Below are 5,929 nucleotides of genomic sequence, written 5' to 3'. Positions count from 1 at the left end.
TGTAACTACAGAGAGCAATTTAAATAATTACATCCTTGCCACAAAGTGCTTGAAAACCTAGCCGGCTGGGAGAAAGGCGAACGGCAAGGTGTGACAACACCGCTGGAAAAGCGATCAGCTGGGGAAGTGGGTCAGAATCAGCTGGGAGACACCCTTGGCAGAGAGCTGCTCGGCGATCTTTGCTGAACAGGGACCTCGCTTCGGCTGCATTCCCAGCTGCCCCCTGAATACCTCCCCACTGGTACCGCCAGCAGCCGGGCAGCCTCAGCACTGAACGGGCACATCAATTGTGCCGTCCACGCAGAAACCCTTTTTGCACCTGGTTCTTCTCTAGGAAGCGTGCTTGGGGCTTGAAAAGGGGTAGTGAGTGCTTGCGCAGGGCTCTGCCCATCCTGGGGGCTGAAGAGAGGGGCTTCCCCCACTAAGGATGTGACTCCGCTAGCATTAAGCTTGCTATGGAAAACTGTGAGGACAAACAAGCAAAAGGTGAAGATCTGGATGCAAGAAATTAGAGAACTACGAGGTGGATGTTGAAAAACCTGGGATAAATACTAGCTGAAGTGGCACAGGGGAGAGCATCAGCCTCCCCCAGCCGCACCAGCAGTGCAGCGGCTGCTGCCCGCAGGCTGTGGGCAGCACGTGGGGGAAGCCCCGGAGAGCCCCGCCGCCCCCTCCCCTCCCTCTCGCCAGCCTCTCCGGCAGCCACTCTTGCTCAGCATCATTTGGTACCCGAAAAATACATGGGGGTGGAGGGAGGAAGCCAGGCTGTATCCAGCTCGCACAAGCACTGGCCACCCGGGGAGCCACTGAGCAGGGAGGGTACCAGTAAATAATCCACGGAGAGTAGTTGGCATTGCGGCTGCCCGGCCACCCATGCTGTCCCAGGACAGGAGATGTTTCCTTGTCTGGCCATTTCTCCTGCTGTGGTAGGGATGGGTGGGAGCCACCCGCTTGGCCGAGGTCACCTGCATTACGCCTCCAGGTACTGCCGGCACCACGTCTGCCAAGAGAAAAGTGTCAGATCCATTCAGTGGAAATGATGAGGGTTTATACTACAAATCTGTGTTTAGGGCAGCGTTAGTCATCTGCTGTGGGTGTGATTCAAGACCAAAGTTAGCTGACCAAATTCCCTATATAGTCAAGAAAGAGACCAAGAAAGATGGGGGTGTGATCCAAAGTGCCTACGTTACATGCCTGAAGTAAAACAGCATCAATACTGCCATTGTATACAGAGCGGTATTTTAGTTTCTGGCTGTACCGAATTTTCTGTGGAATCTGTAAAAGTAAAACAATCTTTTAATACTTCATCAAAGTGGTTTTCCTTTTTTCTGCCACCAGCAGGAGGTAACGCACATGTTTTGCTGGTATGCACTCACCACCAATAAACAGCACCATTTTGGCTACACTTACCAGGTGTTCTTGAACGTTTTGTGCAGAACCAATCCAAAAAACACCCCACGAGCGGCATTTCTCTCCACCACCTCCAAAACAGGGCTGGCAAGGAGTGCTGCGGGGCAGATCACAACGAGGAGTTTTTCAAAGGCCTTAGAAATCCAATGCAAATACACAGAAGTGAAAGAAAGGGAGCGAGGACAGAGAAAAAAGCACAAGAGCCCTGTAAGAGTTCAGGTCATGGTAAATTATGGGAATAAGGGAAACGCTGGGCAGTTATAGTCACTGCACAGGTGAAGGGACCAGGAGCCTGGGAGATAATAAGAGTTAGGATTAGTGAAACACAAATGACAGAATAACTGAATCAAAAATATATCTGCAGGGACATGGGTCATTTACTGCCAGCTGTCAAGGAACTGCGTAAGAAAGAGTTGCTATCTTTAGTTACCTATCATCTGAGGAGGCAGAGAAAAAGATGCAGTGATGCAGCAGAGCTGGAAATGAGTAAACATCATAAAAAGTTCATCCATCAGGGAGGAAGGGGCAGGCCAGCCAGCCTAACACTAATATTGGCGAAATAACAAGCTATTCAATTTCTAAGCACTTCTAAGGTTATAAAAAGCACAGCCAAAACTCTGCTGCCAGTTTTCTTATCAGATTTCCGAATTCCCTTGTTTCCTCCCCCATCAATCATTTTGCCTTCACACTTTGCTTCAGATTCTGGTTCTTCTTCCCTCCACATCACCATTAAGCCCACTTGCCCCTAGCTGAAGATGCTTGCATGTTTATGTCAAACAGCTTATCCAGTGACACCATGATTTTCTGTCTTTGGAATAACCAACAACATGTCTATTTCCATACACGCTTTTATGATTCAAAGTGATGCAATCTCCCAGTTAGCATCCATCAATTGTTCTTAAACAGTTCCCTGGGACTATTTGTTATTGGCAATTAAGTTGTGTTGGTCACATAAAGTTGTGTGCCATTGTTTCCATTTCCTGACTGGAGGACAAGGCAAGTCATTTCAGTGCTAATATTAACACGTCGTGATTTTCCGCTTGCTTTTGCAAATACTTGTACCTATAGCTTTGAAATAATCATTCTTTGAACCACCGTGGTAGTACGGTTCAGTTGATCTAATGGTCATGACAGGCGCATGCAAATGGAAGGCAAGAACAGTTAAGCAAATTTCCTTAATTATATTCACAAATGTGAGTGGATTTTTGTTTTAATACTGTTTACCCAGTTCTCCATCACAATTGTTAGCCTGTTTTCCTATATTTGTGTTCTCTTTCTTTGTTCAGCTTCATTTCATGGTCGTTTCCTTTTCTTCCCATATTCCTAAGATCTCCTCTATTCATTCCGCTACCTAGTGAGCCTTTCTCCTTCCTGAAATGACTTATCCTTGGCAACCCTTAAAGCAAATGTTCTCTATTATAAACTCTGTTGTTACTTGAAATCTAATCTCCTCTTCGGCAAAGTTTGTTTGGGACGGGTCTTGCTTTTCCCTTGGGACTTGTTTTGCGCACTTTTTAGCAAAACGTTTTAACTAGTTGTGAAAGACCTCTGCCAAAAATTCTCTCTCTCTAAAATAGGACAGCAGCCACATTAGTAAAACCAAAGATTGCAAAGGAAGAAAACTGTTATTAAAAGTAACACAGCAAACCTGTCACACTGTCCATTCTTCTTTTGCATGGTTTGGAAGCAGGGCAGAAGGGATGTCTGGTGAGTAACTAAATGATCCGCGCTGCCACCTGGTTAACCTCTGCACAGTCTGGCTGGCTCTTTACAGTGGACTCGACATCTGCCTTCAGCGTAGCTGCAGCAGCCATGCTGCTCTTTTGGTGCCTCATAGCCACTCATCTGATGTGTCCACACCTGCGGTCATTTTGTCCTTTTCACAGGGGCCAATCCTAAAGTTAAGACAGGCAAATTTTCCTGGATATTTTCTAGAAAAATTGCGGAGGGGAATCTTAAGAGTTAAATATTACTATAGAGGAAATGTCTCTTTTTCTTAGAGGAAAAGGTGTGACTTGCAGAATGAATGCCCTTCAGATAAACACCGGTGTGATGAGCTATCAAATGCACTGCCGTTTCTTCCTGGCATGCCCCACCCCAGCAGAATTACATTTTCTGCCCATACAACAAGTGAGAGCCTGTGGCATACTCTTGTTCATTCAAATGAGACACTCTCAAAATAAACTTTACGAGGCAAGCAAACCTCTGGTGTTGTGCTATCAAAGGAGAAGGATCTGCACACACCGGTAAAAAATTACATTGTGAAATACTTGAAGTTGACACGCAGCTAAAGGAACACACATCCACCAAATGGAAGGAAATAAAAATTAAATTACCCAACAGTATTTATATCTCTGTTCATTCAGCCATCCTCCTACCCAGTGAAACTCAATGCATATACTGTAACCAGCTCTAGTTATAGCTCCTTTCTGGATTTTAGAGCTTGGCAAGGTAGATGTATTAAAATAATAGTCTGGTTTAAGCACAGTTTTCATACCCTTACTGTCACAGTCACATTGAAATAGTGTCTGGGGATACAACATTATCTTTTCATATCTTTTATTATCTCTCATTATGGCAAACTCAGCACAGAGAAATCTATAATAGACCTAATAATAGAAATCAGGAACTTGAGACAGCAATGCAAATCCCCGATCTCAGTAATACGATAGGCACTTAGAAGATGCAAATTTGCCTTTTATTCCTTCAGGCAGGCAGGCAGGCGGCCGATGACTAGGGAACCGGGCCAGGGCTCACAGGCCAGCACCGAAATTTCCAGTTCAACCACAGCTTCCTGCATGACCTTACGCCAGTTACTTAATTAATCCTGTAGATCTGTTTACAGTTGGTGGAAGGAGAACGCATGCTTTCCCTATCAGAGGGTGATTATGAAGGTAAAATCCCTTAACTGCTGTAAGGAATGAGAAGTTTTGAGGGCTCTGGCAACCTCTCACTGGATTTTAAACACTGATTTCGCTACTGCATCTGCAGGCGCAGGGTAGATCAAGAGGCCTGTGGTCAGGCAGAGCCTCGTGTTTCAGGGCACGGTCGGACGCGCTGTTTTGGCCGGAGCTGCTGTGGATTTAGAGGCGACCTTACTCCCCAGATGCTTGCCACCGTTGTCAAACCCGGGTGGTTGTGCCTATGCAGGCACGGACCTTAAGGCGAGCAGCCTGTAGAGCTTTAGAGCCACAGCTTTAAAATTAACAGTTTAATGATTAGTTAAACTGTTGCGCCATCTATGTTTAGACATGTCCTGTGTTAATAATGTGCTCAATCATCCCTGAAAAGGCACAGCCAGATACCTCCCACCAAAGTTCAAGTTCTTGACCACAGGCGTGCCTGCACTCACCACATCCCTGCAGCAAGGGGGGGGGACGCCCGTGGGGGCACCTTCCTTGCACTTCGGTCATGTTCCCGTTTGGGTCGGCAAGCTTCCGAGTCTCATCGATGCCGCGATTTTCATTCGGTCGCCAGGATCAACATCAGGGAAGGTCCCTGAAGCTCCGCATCTGGCCATCTGCAAGAGAGAAACAACGTGGCTCGGTCAGTGAAGGTAAAGCTCGTAATAAAAGACTGAGGGAGCTCTGGCTGTAGCTGGCAGGAGAATCAGCTCATCATTCCTCAAAAACAAGAGACACCCAAACGTGTTATTTTCTCAAACCACTACCCTTCTCACCACTTGCTTTTTAAAGTACTGTGGTTTCACATTCCCTTTTCTAAAGTGCCAGGCATTGCAGGGTCAGGTGTCTCTATTTTGGAAGTCCAGTTCTTTTCCTTACTGCCCCCTCTGCACTGTCCACTCCACAGCTGAACTACTATCACTGCGATAAAGCTCTGTAGAAGATAAAGAAATCACTGCCACAGCACCACTGTTGGCAGAGGCACATGCTGTCCTTTCAACCAGATGATGGGGGAGGAAAGGTTTTCAGTAGAAGCATTTTGGATATTTCCTGCTTAGGAAAGCTTTCCACTGGGTTTTCACCCTAAAAAAGAGGTGATTCAGGTCATGCTACCTGTCAATGCCTCATTTTAAATGTGCACAGAGTCTCTCACAGGCATATACCACCCAAATGCCAAGGTAACCATTTGCAAATACAGTTGCGGCATTTGCACTCAGCAGAGTAACTCATTGTCTCAGGCAAGCAAAGCGTTCTGCATACACCCAGAAGTGCTTGTAAATACCACTCATGCAACTAGCTACCATTTTGCCTTCAAATTAGCAGGCTGAGTGTGAACTTGGCTCTCTGAATACAGTGATTCTTTTGCTTTGCCTCTGATGCTGTGCCTTCAGCACTCTCCCCTTTGCCTTGTACACTCCCCGTGCCGTGATAGCACCTCGTGGGAGCGCACAGGGAGCTCTTGCTTACGGCCATGGAAGCCACATCCCCCTCCCTACAGCCCCACAGTGACACCAGTGCGTTTTTGAGAGTAGTGACAAAAATGAAAACAAAACATAAACCAAATTGGCTTCAGCATGCTTACTGTTACAATGCGGCCTATTCATCAGTTGGCATCC

At 46.4% G+C, this 5,929-nt stretch overlaps 1 long non-coding RNA gene across 1 annotated transcript; it reads right to left on the bottom strand.

Moving 5' to 3' along the window:
* Positions 1-790: 790 nt before the first annotated feature.
* Positions 791-4,926, bottom strand: LOC128144846 (uncharacterized). Its single transcript, XR_008236227.1, has 3 exons — positions 4,763-4,926; positions 3,059-3,341; positions 791-1,000 (listed from the first exon to the last, which is right to left on the bottom strand). It is a non-coding gene; the product is annotated as an uncharacterized LOC128144846 (long non-coding RNA).
* Positions 4,927-5,929: the final 1,003 nt, after the last annotated feature.

Source organism: Harpia harpyja, chromosome 8 (assembly GCF_026419915.1).
Source record: "Harpia harpyja isolate bHarHar1 chromosome 8, bHarHar1 primary haplotype, whole genome shotgun sequence".
NCBI lineage: Eukaryota > Metazoa > Chordata > Aves > Accipitriformes > Accipitridae > Harpia > Harpia harpyja.
Note: the sequence above shows the minus strand (reverse complement) of the source record. Positions and strands in the feature narration are given on the sequence as shown.